The sequence below is a fragment of the Micropterus dolomieu genome, linkage group LG20, assembly GCF_021292245.1.
Source record: "Micropterus dolomieu isolate WLL.071019.BEF.003 ecotype Adirondacks linkage group LG20, ASM2129224v1, whole genome shotgun sequence".
Lineage (NCBI taxonomy): Eukaryota > Metazoa > Chordata > Actinopteri > Centrarchiformes > Centrarchidae > Micropterus > Micropterus dolomieu.
The window spans coordinates 14,325,511-14,338,978 of record NC_060169.1 but is presented as its reverse complement, the minus strand read 5'-3'; the positions used below and the strand labels follow the sequence as shown (position 1 = coordinate 14,338,978).

At 38.1% G+C, this 13,468-nt stretch overlaps 1 protein-coding gene across 4 annotated transcripts in view; it reads right to left on the bottom strand.

The window, feature by feature from the left end:
- The window catches only part of gpc5a (glypican 5a), a 310,361-nt gene that overhangs the window by 234,975 nt on the left and 61,918 nt on the right, over positions 1 to 13,468 (bottom strand). The gene's annotated exons all lie outside the window — the stretch shown is intronic.

Here is a 13,468-nt window from a genome sequence, read left to right as displayed (position 1 = left end):
AGTTACACAGTATTAGGGGTGTGGGCTGTATTAAAAGTATCCACTGTTCTCCCATGCTCTAACACACAGTAACGATGAAATGTGTGCTGTTCTCACATTCTTCCTCTGTATGTACACATAAACAACAAGGCAGGGAAATATAAAAGGAATTTATTTTATTGTTTGGGTACATTATTGTTCAGTGTACATGTTCACATCTGAAACAAACTTTACGTGCTTGATAACTCTCCCACCCCGCAGACATCTACACGTCAATACCGATTTATATTCATAGCGGCAAGTGCTATGTAGCTCCACATAGGGGACACAGGAAGTGACATATAGCACATTCATGCGGCGTCGGAAACGCGTAGGAAATTCACAGCCGCACCGGCAGAGCTCCAGAATATGCAACTCGGCCGGCTCACGCGCGGACGCGCTTACAAGTGCGAGGGCCCGCCCAACGCTGCTTGCAGCTTTAATTCAAATTTTTACGGGTTCTGCTTTTAAACGCTATAATATCCTTTGTGGGGTTCCGATGCCGATGCAGATGTATCTGCAAATAGCTTATATCAGCCGTTAATATCTAAATTGGTCGGACTCTAATACACATATCTATACATTTTTGAAATGTATCTTTTATAGCTTGTATAGCTGTCCCCTCAAAATAACATATCACACAGCCATTAATGTCTAAACCACTGACAACAAAAGTGAGCACACTAAGTGAAATTTCCAATTAGCCTCCTCCCCGGTGTCATGTGACTTGTTAGTGTTACAAGGTCTCAGGTGTGAATTGGGAGCAGGTGTGTTAAATTTGGTATTATCGCTCTCTCATACTGGTCACTGGAAGTTCAACATGGCTCCTGCAAATGCTCCGTATTTGTATAGCGCCTTTCTAGTCTTTTCGACCACTCAAAGTGCTTTTTCCGATTAATGGGCAACCCGCTCTATCTCCTGAGCCACAGCCGCCCCACCTTGTGGCAAAGAACTCTCTGAGGATCTGAAAAAAAGACTTGTTGCTCTACATAAAGATGGCCTAGGCTATGAGAAGATTGCAAAGACCCTGAAACTGAGCTGCAGCACGGTGGCCAAGACCATACAGCACTTCAACAGGACAGTTTTCACTCAGAACAGGCCTCGCCATGGTCGACCAAAGAAGTTGAGTGCACGTGCACAGCGTCATATTCAGAGGTTGCCTTTGGGAAATAGACGTATGAGTGCTGCTAGCATTGCTGCATACACCGCAGGAGGACGAGGACAGTGACGAGCGGAGAGCAGCAGCTCACATCAGGGGTAAGAAATCATCTAACTTTATCATTATGAAAATAAACTAACCCAGCTGTTAGTACTCACTATCAAGCTAGCATGTTATTATTGGATAGGTTTTAATCAGTAACGAGCTGGCTAGCTAACTGTTAGCAACAGGTAGCTGTGCTAACAGCTGCGGTAACATTGGGCAAAGCTAAAAACAGGCTGATACACATTTTCCCGTTTCCATCAGTTACACTACACGAACGTGTATTTCGTGTTCGACTCATAACATGTACGTTGTTTTGCATGTTAGAGCTTCCATGGTGACAGCATTATTGTCTCTGAGGACTGCACCCCAGAGCCAAGCACAAACCAGGACAGGCCCGGGGTCGAGGCGAAGCAGAGGAGGGAGGGCTGCCGGGGTCCGAGGAAGAAGAGGCAGGACGGGGAGGACGAGGTGCAAGCCAAGGAGCACATCTTCTAGGACCTGCGACAACAGCGTATGTATGTATGTATGTATGTATGTATGTATGTATGTATGTATGTGTATGTATATATATATATATATATATATATATATACATAATCTCCCAGTGTACTTGTCTCAAAGTTTCTCTGGTGTTTCCCCCTAAGCCCTTTGACTGTCAATTTTTGTCAATTACTTCTTTATTATCGTTTGATTACAACAACTAACCACAGCTCTGCTTCAGCTATCGGCTTATCTGTGTCATGTACGTTGACCTGGTGTGTAATGTTGACACAGAAGTCCTGTTCGAGAACAACAAGGCCCTGTTCAATAAAAATATCTGATCATGTTGATGAATGTTCTGTCCTATTACACCGATCTTTCCAACTTGGGGTTCTAACAACTATATATTCCTTTACAGGCCAGAATCTGAGGACTGGACAACATCCAGACTACAGTGTTTCCATGCACTACACAAGGCTGACCTTCCAGACCCAGGACAGAGTAACAGACAGTTCAGTCAGGCAGCATACAGACAGTTTGTAGCGTGGCAATGTGGAGCACTTGATCAGAGTCGTGATACTAAGTTGCTTTCTGGAAGATATGCAACTGTTATCCTGATCCACCAGGACAATAGAGGTTTAATCCTAGCAGGGTGTAAGAAGAGGTAATTGTTTACCTCATTGTTTTCTTTTTATGCCCAGGAGGGTAGAGAAAATACAAGGATATTTTTCCCTGTTCTGGATAATATTTTCTTTTTTTTTTTAAATAAAACATTGAAAATGATAAATGCCTTTTCTTTGCAGCATAAACAATTACATTTGTGTGTTATGTCTGAAATAATGACATCCAAATGTGGTATAACACTTGTTTATTATATACTAAAAACTACAACCTATATCACAAATATCATTTTTAAAACATCAATAAAAATAAGTATATACAGGAAGAGACAAGGTGTGTCCAGATGTATCTTGACTGATTAGGAAGACAGTTCAGACTCTACTCGTAGCATCATATCGCTGCTGTGGAGATGATATCACAGTCAACTCTCTGACATGATTACCACATTTCAAAACCAACCATATTAACTTTTCTGTATTATTGATAATACAGAAAAGAGGATCAGCTTAGTGAAAAGTTTCTAACACCTGACATTGTTCTCTTATAGAGTAATTAGTAAACTATTTCCATATAAAATGCAATCAATAACAAATCAGCACCATCTGTATTCCTCATACTGTTTAATATTTTTTTGACTCATCACTTATAAATGTATTGAGTAAAATGCACAAGAGTACTCATAATACAACATACTGAACTGTGTCATTAGCTTTTCTCCTGGCTGGTCTGTGGACACGGTGGTTGTAATCCAGGCCAGCCAGCATGGCCCGATCAGTGTACTGGTGAGAAGCACAGGGTGTAGGTGACCTGAGGGCGCAGTAGAAATAAAACATACAGGAATTTTTACTTCTGGTAAAATAAGTAATGGCATAACACCAGTTACAGTAAAAGGTTTTCACACAGTAGGTTTAGCTACGAACAATGTCAAACTATATTATAGGTAGCTTATATACCAGAAACACAGATACTTTGAGACCTTTAGCCATCATTGTTTATGTACACTAATGTTGAAATGTCTCTGTCATAACTACAAACACACAGCTACATCATTTGTAAAAGAGCATAACATAACATACAATCAAACAACCTGCCTGCAGACACAAGATAATTACAAAAACAGATTGGATACAAGTTGTAAAGATAAAGATATGTGTAATCATACTATAATAAACCTACATGGTGAATAACTAAACCAGCGCAGTCTACACCTACATTGTCTTACCTAATGTTAGCGTCGGAAAACATAGCTTGCGCTGCTGTTTTCCAGCTCACCTACAGCTAGATATAATTCATCCTCTCTACTCTGGCTGATACACCAGCCTGCACTTGTAGCAACCGTTAGCTGTATGCTAAGTAGATAGCTATGTTTGCTAGCGATGAAAGTAACAAATTACCATCAAAATGTTAAAAGCCAGATTACCTGTCCAGCAGAAATAAAGTCACCACGGTGTAACTTTTCCTTCCCCTTGGTGTTCCTCAGTTGTCAGTCACTATCGTTGAAAAGCCATGCGGATATTACCTCCAGTCTGACCGCTTCGCTCGTCACACACACACATATAAAATAAACTGTATATATGTATATAAACTGACTATAAAAATCAGCAATTTTACTGATCCCAATCACTCAAATGAATCCATAGTATGTGTTACATGACACTCACCCTTCTCGGCCGCAGTGGCCTGCAACGTAGCTAAACTTTCTGCTGTATTGCTGTGCAGCAGAATCTCAATCAAAGACTTTGTGAACTTGATACCAGGGGAAATGCATACGCTAATTGGCTCATTTAAATTCATGGTGCATCATTGGAAACAAGAGAGACTGCTTTGTGTTGATCAGAAAGGTAGTGTCTATGCTAATTAGTTACTGTTGTGGTTCAGTGCAGGGGAGCAAAAGTGTCACGGTTGCTGCTATGGCTGAGTTGGGACATATCTGTGCTGATAATTAGCCTGTCTGGGGTCTGTGCTCCTCAGTGGTTGACAGGTCAGAAGATGGAAAATATTGAGAGTTTGGGCAATCTAAGTGCTCCTTCCATGTGTGTAATTGGCATGATTTTCTTTCCATTTATGTCACAAATTTGACCAAACGTTTAATACATTATGTGGAATAATGAGTTTCTGTGTTAGAGTCTGGTCTGGGAGTTTGACTGAATTTGAACTTTGTGCTTCACAGCCCAGGAGGTAGTGTACTGCTCGAGGGCTCAATATGTTAAGAGTTCAAAGGCTGTCTACTCTGAACCCTGTTTACAGAGAGAACAACATCTTACAATAATTAGTCTGCACATGAGACAATACGCAACCTGATCTTTAAGATTCACATATTTATTTATTCACATGTATATAAGCCTGTGTATACACTGTTCACACATACATTGATTAACGCAATCACTTGACTTTACGTCAAATCTCATGTCACAATTTTATTCTCCAGAAACTTGCATGAGGAGAATTTACCTCAGTTGTACGGATTTAAAACTTTGATAATCTGAAACATTTTCTAAACTTAGACACAAGCATATTTTCTGTTCCCAGTTCATTCCTAAAACTTGGCTTGTAATGCACACACCTTGCCAAGGGAAACAGGAACAAATATGAAAGGATAGGGCTAGTGATATTCTATTTTTCTTATTGTCACATAAAACATTAGAAGATCAAGACTAACAATGAAGTGACACCCCAAACAAGCACTGCATGTCCAGCCAAAGCATCATATAGAAGACTGATCTATTGAGAACACTACTGTTGCACTGAGTGATATGTTGCTTCATTATGACAAGTTGGGAAGTCAGAAAGTATTGAGAAAGATGGACCAACACATTGTTGGTTTTGGTCTTTTCATGGAGTTTGTTGACAATCACAAAAAACTGTATGTCACTAGTGAAATTCTCAGATGAACATTATCTATTAGACAATAAATTAACTCAAATGAAAGCAGCACATGAAAATGGAGCTTACACAAAAAAGAACATAAAAGAGCGATAACTTCATGAATCAGTAAAATTTTCTTGTTATCAGACAAATGTTAAAAGCTTTAGATTGATTTGTTTGTTTTTTTCAAGACTGAGTTATTTTTCAATACCAGCCAAGTTATTTTCTCCATACCAGTAGCGTTATTTATGAAAGGACACACAAGAGGGCAGTCCAGAGGAGTTCACGTGAGGTGAAAGTTCATGGAACTGCTTCCGCTGCAGTCAGGTGGAAATAAACGGCAACTTAAGGCGAATTAGTTCAAAGCTGGCAAACATGCCCAAGCGTGACAAAGGCGGAGAGACGCTATTGGTATGTGAGTGATTTTCTTTGTTTAAGTGTATTTGGTATTTGTTTTCTCTGTTGCTTTGCAACCGGTAACAAACGCTAATGATAAATTGTGCAGTCTATGATGTTTAATGGTGCTGTGCGCTTGTTTATAGTATAACGATTTATAAGCAGTTTCATGTGACAATGTGGTTGTTTAGTTTAGTTTGATTTGCTTATTTGTTGCATTACTACGGTCGTTGATATTGAGTTTTATTAACATTATTATGGTGTAAATGGTTAAAATTTGTTAATGATTTAAGGAAGTTAGATGTCAGTATAATATTGTTTGTAATGGTGATGGAGACCTATAATTAGCAGGCAGTCATTTGAGACTTGAGGTTAAAGGTTAAATTATTATTATTGCTTTTAGATGAACTGATGCTTTCTTAACGTGATTAATAACTATTAGTTAATTCCTGATCCTTTATTTTAATTTGAGTAATAAATGCTGGTGGAGTATAATGTCTAGGAAAGTTGTGTGAAAGTAGTTAATAATGAGGAGTAAGCTAATGTGTTTATTTATTTTTCTCTTTTTATTGTTTCCTATTATAAGGTTATCAACCAGATAAATTCCAACATATCGAACTTCGTATGAATTTCCTAAATAAATACAAAGACGCACTATTTGAAAGTTGTGCATCTTGTGTTACCTTCTAAGGCTTTTTTAAAGCTTAAGGCAGTCATTGAAGCCAAACCCCAAATAACTCGACAATTTGCATCAATCTACTGATTGTGAGTTATTTGGTAAGTCTAGTAAGACTTACCAGAGTCTTACTAGCTAATGATATTTCACAACAAAGTCATTTGTTCCTAAGCTGAGGAAACATTGGTCACGTTTGACCAAGTCTGTCAATCAGCATGCTACTCAACTCTTACTCTTCAGGGCCAGGGGAGTGACTGCTCTGTGTTTGATTGTACTGAACAGCTGTACTGCTCTTTCTGACACAATGAAGCAAGGCCGAATAACCTTACTGTGTTATTAGCCTCACTTTTGTGAATGACATGGGCCTTTGTCTAACACTGGCTGTGAAACAGGTGCTCTTATTCGTTCAATACATCTCCAGGTGAGAAACTGCTTTAAGCAGGCACCGTTGGGCAGGCCTCTGGCTGTTACTGCAGTGTGTGGAGAGCTGGTGACGATCAAACAATACCAATTACTCTTTTCACAAACAAAAACTGCCCACAAGCTTATAAGCTGCACTACTGCACACTTACAATTAAAGCTTCTGAACACAGAGATCCCATACTAATGGGTCATTTTCTTTTCTTTTAAAATTGCTGCACCAATTAAGCTGACCCCACAGGAGATAATGATGAACAACAACTTTCCTGCAAATCCTTACAGTTAAAACTCCACAGCACATAAGCTCATGGTCAACTAAGATTTAATGGAAATTTGATTCCTTTAGGCATCAATGTGGCAAGAAAGAAAATATGAATATTTGATATACCATGCTTTATTAGTAGATACAGTATATTTTTGTTCCTATTTGCTGTAGTTGATCATTACTGTTAATGCAAATTCAAACGTTTTGTCCATCTGTTTCATTATAACACATTTAATTGGAAATGATTAGTCAAAGAGAACTGGACTTACTGTTTAAGCATTAGAAAGATTAAAATAGGATTATAGGATTTCCTTCAGTGGTTCATCTGTTAAATTGTTAAATTTCTGAACTCCCAGAGTTAAGGAACTTTACTCTCCAATCCTTCCAGGATTTCATCTTAAGTATGGCAGAAAATATGACTAGGACAGCAAGGTAGAAAATGTATATTGTGATTATCCTCGTTAACTCCTTCTGTAGGATTTTGCGCTGCTGGTCATTCTGTGCAAACCCTTTGCGTAACCAGTGTTACACAATATCTAGTGGCTTGCAGTGATTCAGAAATGGTTCAATGTACATGTAAGTTACAAAAGCCCATCTAAATTATCTCAATACAACACTCGCCTTTGCAAAAAGAGTTGCATAAATGCACAGACAAATACCACAATGGTAACCATAGCAACCACTACACAGTCAGTAAACATTTAATCAGCTGTCCTCTGGAGTTGCTGTTTGATCAATGGCAGGAAACACACTTGGGAGAAAGCTGCTGAGTCTCTGCTGTTTGCCATTAATAACAATGAGGATAAACAAGCAATGGCTACAGGAGGTGAGAGAGGAATCTACTGAGGTGAGAGAGTAGGTTCCTCTCTTTCCTTACTGGAGTGTAGCGGAAATTAGCCAAGTGGTTGAACAACCACAAACAGAGACCATATGGCCCAGGGTCCTGGCCCAAACTGTATGATGAAATATATATATTTCAGTGGATTTTATTGTGGACAGTCACAACAAAGAGGCACTTTCTAAACTGTCTCAACAAACATGAGTTATAAAGCCTATAATACCGATATGGTTTTTTTTCTGAAAATAGCTCTTTTGATTTATAAATATTCTTCAGGCAGTTATTTCTATTTTCACCAATTACATTTATTGGTCTATACATTTTTTTTAGTTATGCTAGCAGCATGGCTCTAGGGATGACAACATCTGTCTGATGGTCAGTCCATATTCTTGGCCCAACTGAAATATCTCAACAACTATTGAATTTGGCACAAATATCCATGTTGCCCTGAGGATGAATCAGAATTACTGTGGTGATCCCTAGGCCTTTCATCTAGTGTCATCATCAGGTCAAAATTTCTCTTTGTTCAATACTTCAATGTATGACCAAATACCTGCAAAACGCTCCCAGCCTTAGCTGTACTTTATGTTGAGTGCTAATTAGCAAATGCCAGCATACTAGCATACTAACACGCTACACCATGGGTGTCAAACTCAATTTCATCCCGGGCCACATTAGCGTTATGGTTGCCTTTACAGGGCCAGTTGTAAATGTAAAACTAAATGTATCCGCTTGTTATTATATTACATAACTGCCTCTGCATTTGATTATTATTTGTTTTAATAATAACTTTATAATTAATAACTAGCTCTGAAAGCAGAATTCTAGGAAATAAAAAATAATGGCAAGCAGACACAAGTGTACAACTAGAGATACAATGATGAAATGTATAATCGATCAGTTGTCAACTATTAAATAAATCATCAACTATTTTGATAATCTATTAATCAGTTTGAGTAATTTTTTAATAAAAAGATCTGATTACAGCTTCTTAAATTTCAACATTGACATTTTTGACAATTTTTTGAAACTTTATAGATCAAACAACTATTCGTTAAATTGAGAAAATAATGGACAGATTAATCGACAATGAAAATAATCATTAGATGGAGAGCTATGTACAACTATTATATAATTTATTTTAAAAATTAAATATTCAAAGTAGTATAAGTAATAAAGCCAAAATAACAATAAGGGTTGTTGTAGTTTGTGTAGCCTAAAAGCATTTCCTAAAATTTAAATATTAATAAATACAATAAATATTGATCAATATTTCTACGACCAAAGAACTCCAAGTTATACAGGCCGATAACTTGAGAACAGTGATGTGTAGCAATAGAATATCAAAAGACTTCTCAGCTAGTGGTTGCTTGTGTGTGTAGGATGAGATGAGTGGAGGGTTGTGACCGTAGGCATGCACCATGTTCTGACAGACGATGTGTTTTTCTACATGCTCAGTTAGTTGCTTGGTGTTTGATTTAAGTAAAAATGGTTAGCATGAGCTTTTAGCTGAGCATCCTAGCTTTATTTCTTTTTCACATAAATTGGTTGAACTGATACTGAATTTGGAACTTCATCACCATAAACTGTGGGCAAAAAAAAACAGTTGTTGCCCCCGGTACCGGGGTTCGTCAGGTCATGGACACGGTACTTCCGTAACGCAGCATAGAAGTGAATTGCGCAAATTACTGTATATTCTTTGTGAATTCTTAAAGGGCCACATAAAATGCGGTGCCAGGCCAGTTTTGGCTAAGGTGATGAACATACATGAACAAACATTGTACTTGCTAAGCATCAGCATGGTAGCATTGACACTGCGAGCATTACCATTTATCTCACAGCACGGCTGTAGACATGAAATCACCCATTGCTCCATTTGGGTGATATGTTGTCGATTGAGACATGCATTCTTTTCTTCCCTGTCTTTTTTAACCTCCAATCCACATCCCCCTAAACAGCCTTGGCCAGCTGATATATTTTATAAAACCCTAAACTCACGGCTGTGCACATCACAAACTTCTTAATACCAGCTGCTTCCTCAGGAAATCACGACAAAGACTGTAGTTTGTGAGGCGTCTGAAAAGATATGCCAAGGGAACCGAGGCTTGGCTTTACTTTCATCACTGCACCACAGAGAGTATATTCTGCATCACAGTATATAATTTTGCAGTTTGAATGTACAGGAAACTGCAGCAAAACACTGTAAAGCCAGTATCAAAAATCTCCTGGCAACAGACCTCCTATGGCTCTATGACATCTTCATTACCCGCTGTATAAGGAAAGCCCAAAGCCTCATCAAGGGCACCAGTCATCCAGCCCACACACTAGTCTCACTCCTGCCATCTGGAAAACGATACTGGAGCATTAAATCACGCACCACCCATTTTAGATTCAGATTCTTCCCACAGGTAGTCAGAATAATGAATAGTACCCACACACACTATGCAGACACACAGACACTAAACCTCTGATGTGTACAGGGCTGAACGACTTTGAAAAACGATCTAATTGAGATTATTTTGATTGATATTACAATTGCAGTATGATTTGCAATATTGGAGGGAATTAGAAAAACGGATTTTTGAGGGGATCCGTACAAAACAAAGATACTTTCCGAAGTCTGTAGAATATGATATGTAGGCCAGGACATCTGTGCAGCACGACAATATTTTATTAAAAAACTGTATTTTTTCACACTTTTTACCTTTAACAAATATTGCACCTCCTACATTTTTAAAATTGAAGTAGACCATATTGCAATATTGATAAAATTTCAATTAATTGTTCAGCCCTAGATGTGTATAGTTCTGTGTTTATTGTCGATTTTCTGAGGTATTTTTTCATTTCTTGATCAAGGTTGAGTGCGCCACAGTGCAACAATTTTATTTATTAACACAGATGAACTAAGGGCGTCAGTTAGCACACCTAGTAGACCACACGCACAATGTACCAAGGCTCTGAATCTGACCCGCGCCTCATTAGCTGCATGTCTTCCACTCTCTCTCTCCCCCCCAACATTTCCTGTCTGTCTTCAGCAGTCTTATCATTACTATGGTCAAAAAAACACCCAAAACAATAATATAAAAAAAAAATTTAAAAAAAAGGTAAATTAGATGTTGGCATCTGCCACTGGAGTAAACAAACTGATGCAGTTATAACTAATTAAACAATATGTTGTGTATTTTTGTAAATATGTATTTGATTGACCTCTATATAGAGTAATTAAAAATATTAATGCATGCCATTGTGTCAGCATTTGTAAAACAATATAATCGAGCAGAGCAAACAGGTAGAAAATCTCATTGAACTGCCCTCTAATGCTTGAAAATTTCACTCAGCTGTCAACTCCAATGTGTGACCTCAAGCCATTAAGGTATGTACTTGTACTGTAGCTGCATCTACAGTAATGGAACAAGGTGATGGCTGTGTTACTCTGAATCTTGTAAATGTAAGGGCATTATCCATATATTTATCCTGCCTACACAACCATTTAGTCTACCTTTCCTACCAAAGATAAAGTTTGGTCTAGCCATAAAAAGCTGCAAAGAATTCAAAGTTTCAGATTAACTCTCAGTGACAAGCAATAGCGTGCATTTATAGTCAATTAAATGTACAGCGTAGATCATTTATAGGGTACATTTCCTTAAGAGGTGCAGGTTGTCATGTGGCAAAATCAATCACACTTTCAGAGATCCGACAGTTGAATCAAGCTGTGTGCGTGGATTTTTAAGATCATTAGTATTCTGTTTGAACATGATATTCTATATGTAAATAGGGGGTGGAGGAGAGATCTTACAATGATCATATGTGCCAGTCAGAGGAGGAAAGTGTCAGGATATGAGTTGGCTCCCAAGACACACATTGTCATTTTCCATCTCCCTCACTGCAGCAGCAGCACTGACGGGGTGTCTTCCAGGCCAAGTGCAGCAGCAGCAAAAAGGCAGAAGGACGGTGAGTGAGAGGCCAGAGAAATTAGAATACAATGTGAATTTTAAAATAATATTATCATTCAAATTAACCCCCTGTCCTACGACTCAACATTTGTAAAAGTTCAAATTTAATGCTGGCGATATTCTATATTTCTGTCATTGCCAGCAAATATTATATAAAGAGCAAAACCAACAATGGAATGATCCTACTAGCACCTAAAGCCTGATACAGATTCATCCTATTCTTCATTATAACAAACACAACCATTGTAGATTATATTGAGACAATCCCAAATACCAAGCCCTGCTGCTGTAAAATGACTTACTAATGCACCAAGTGTATAACAAATGCACTATTTAGGCCTACTCCAGCACATGTTAATGACCTGTTTTGTCAAGATTTGTCTTCAGGAGGAACCATTGGGCATGGGGCTCAGGGTCACAAACAGGGTAAGGAATTCAGAAAGTGTTGAGAGATGTAGACGTAGAGATGTAGAGAAATGCCAGACTTATCCTTTAACCATGATCACCACGTTACTGAACCTTAACCAAGTGTTTAAACTCAACCATATCTTAGCCATGCTAGTACTTATGAGCATATACGGTAGAAAGAAGAAAAGTGAACATTTAAATACACAGAAATACATAACAGCGAACATTGCAGCTACATTCGATGTGAGCACTTGAATGACGCAACTTATGACCAATTATTGTTGCTCAAACTGAATTTTAATCATGAAAAAAAACACATGCACACATTTAAGATAAACCTTTTATCTAAAGGTATGCAGCTTAGCTGGATTTGTCTTTGAATGTTTTTATTTACTTCACTTAACATCCTCATGAGTATAATGAATGACAATGAATGTGGGTTAAAAAATTAATTATTATGCTGCAGGTGTTGTGGTTTGTCTCCAATAAAGACTTACTTGCACAGTCCTGATGTATCTGACTTTACAGACTCTTTGCTGGATACCAACATAAATTAATCAAACATACTTAATTTGTAAGCCGTATTCTGTGGGAGTGTTAAATATATCTAGAGAACAGGATAATGATCATAACTAAGATTGCCTTTGCTCCTTAACTGGACTTCTATAACAGTCAAATGCTATGATGTGGTATGTACATTTAGGAGCACAACAAATAAAATGTGAATATATTCTCAGCGTTAATCCTTTGGACTAAGAGGAGAGGGGGCATGAATAATTCAAAAGCAAAACTGCTGGTCAACCACCACATCAATGACTGGTAAATAATTCAGCCCTCAGACGGGGTGAGGAGCTGCTTGCTCCTGATTTTGATTGAGAGACACAGGGACAGGGCCTACTTATAGATTCTTGATGGGTTTTACCACATCAAGAGGAGAGGACAGGCAAGGAGGAGAGGAGCCAACAAATAATTCATTGGAAAGAGCTGCTGATGAGCAAGATGATGAAATCTAGAGTTTGTATGCTCAGATTGCATGATGAATTTGTCAATAGCTGCATTGCTGTTTTGTGTTTCCCTGCAGTCTCGGCTGTGGAATAGTAATGATACATTTCCATTTGGTTTTAGGGAAACTGGGAGCACTTCAGTTAGTCAAGGTCAGGGGCGAATAAATGGAAATAGTAAAGAACATTTCTGATATGTAGATGAAAAACATGAAAACCTACATTTGCATCAACACATCATTCTTATCCTCATAAAAATGCCCCAACAGTGGAATCTTTAAAAGGTAACAGAATTTCACCTTTTGCCTTTATCCATATTTCAG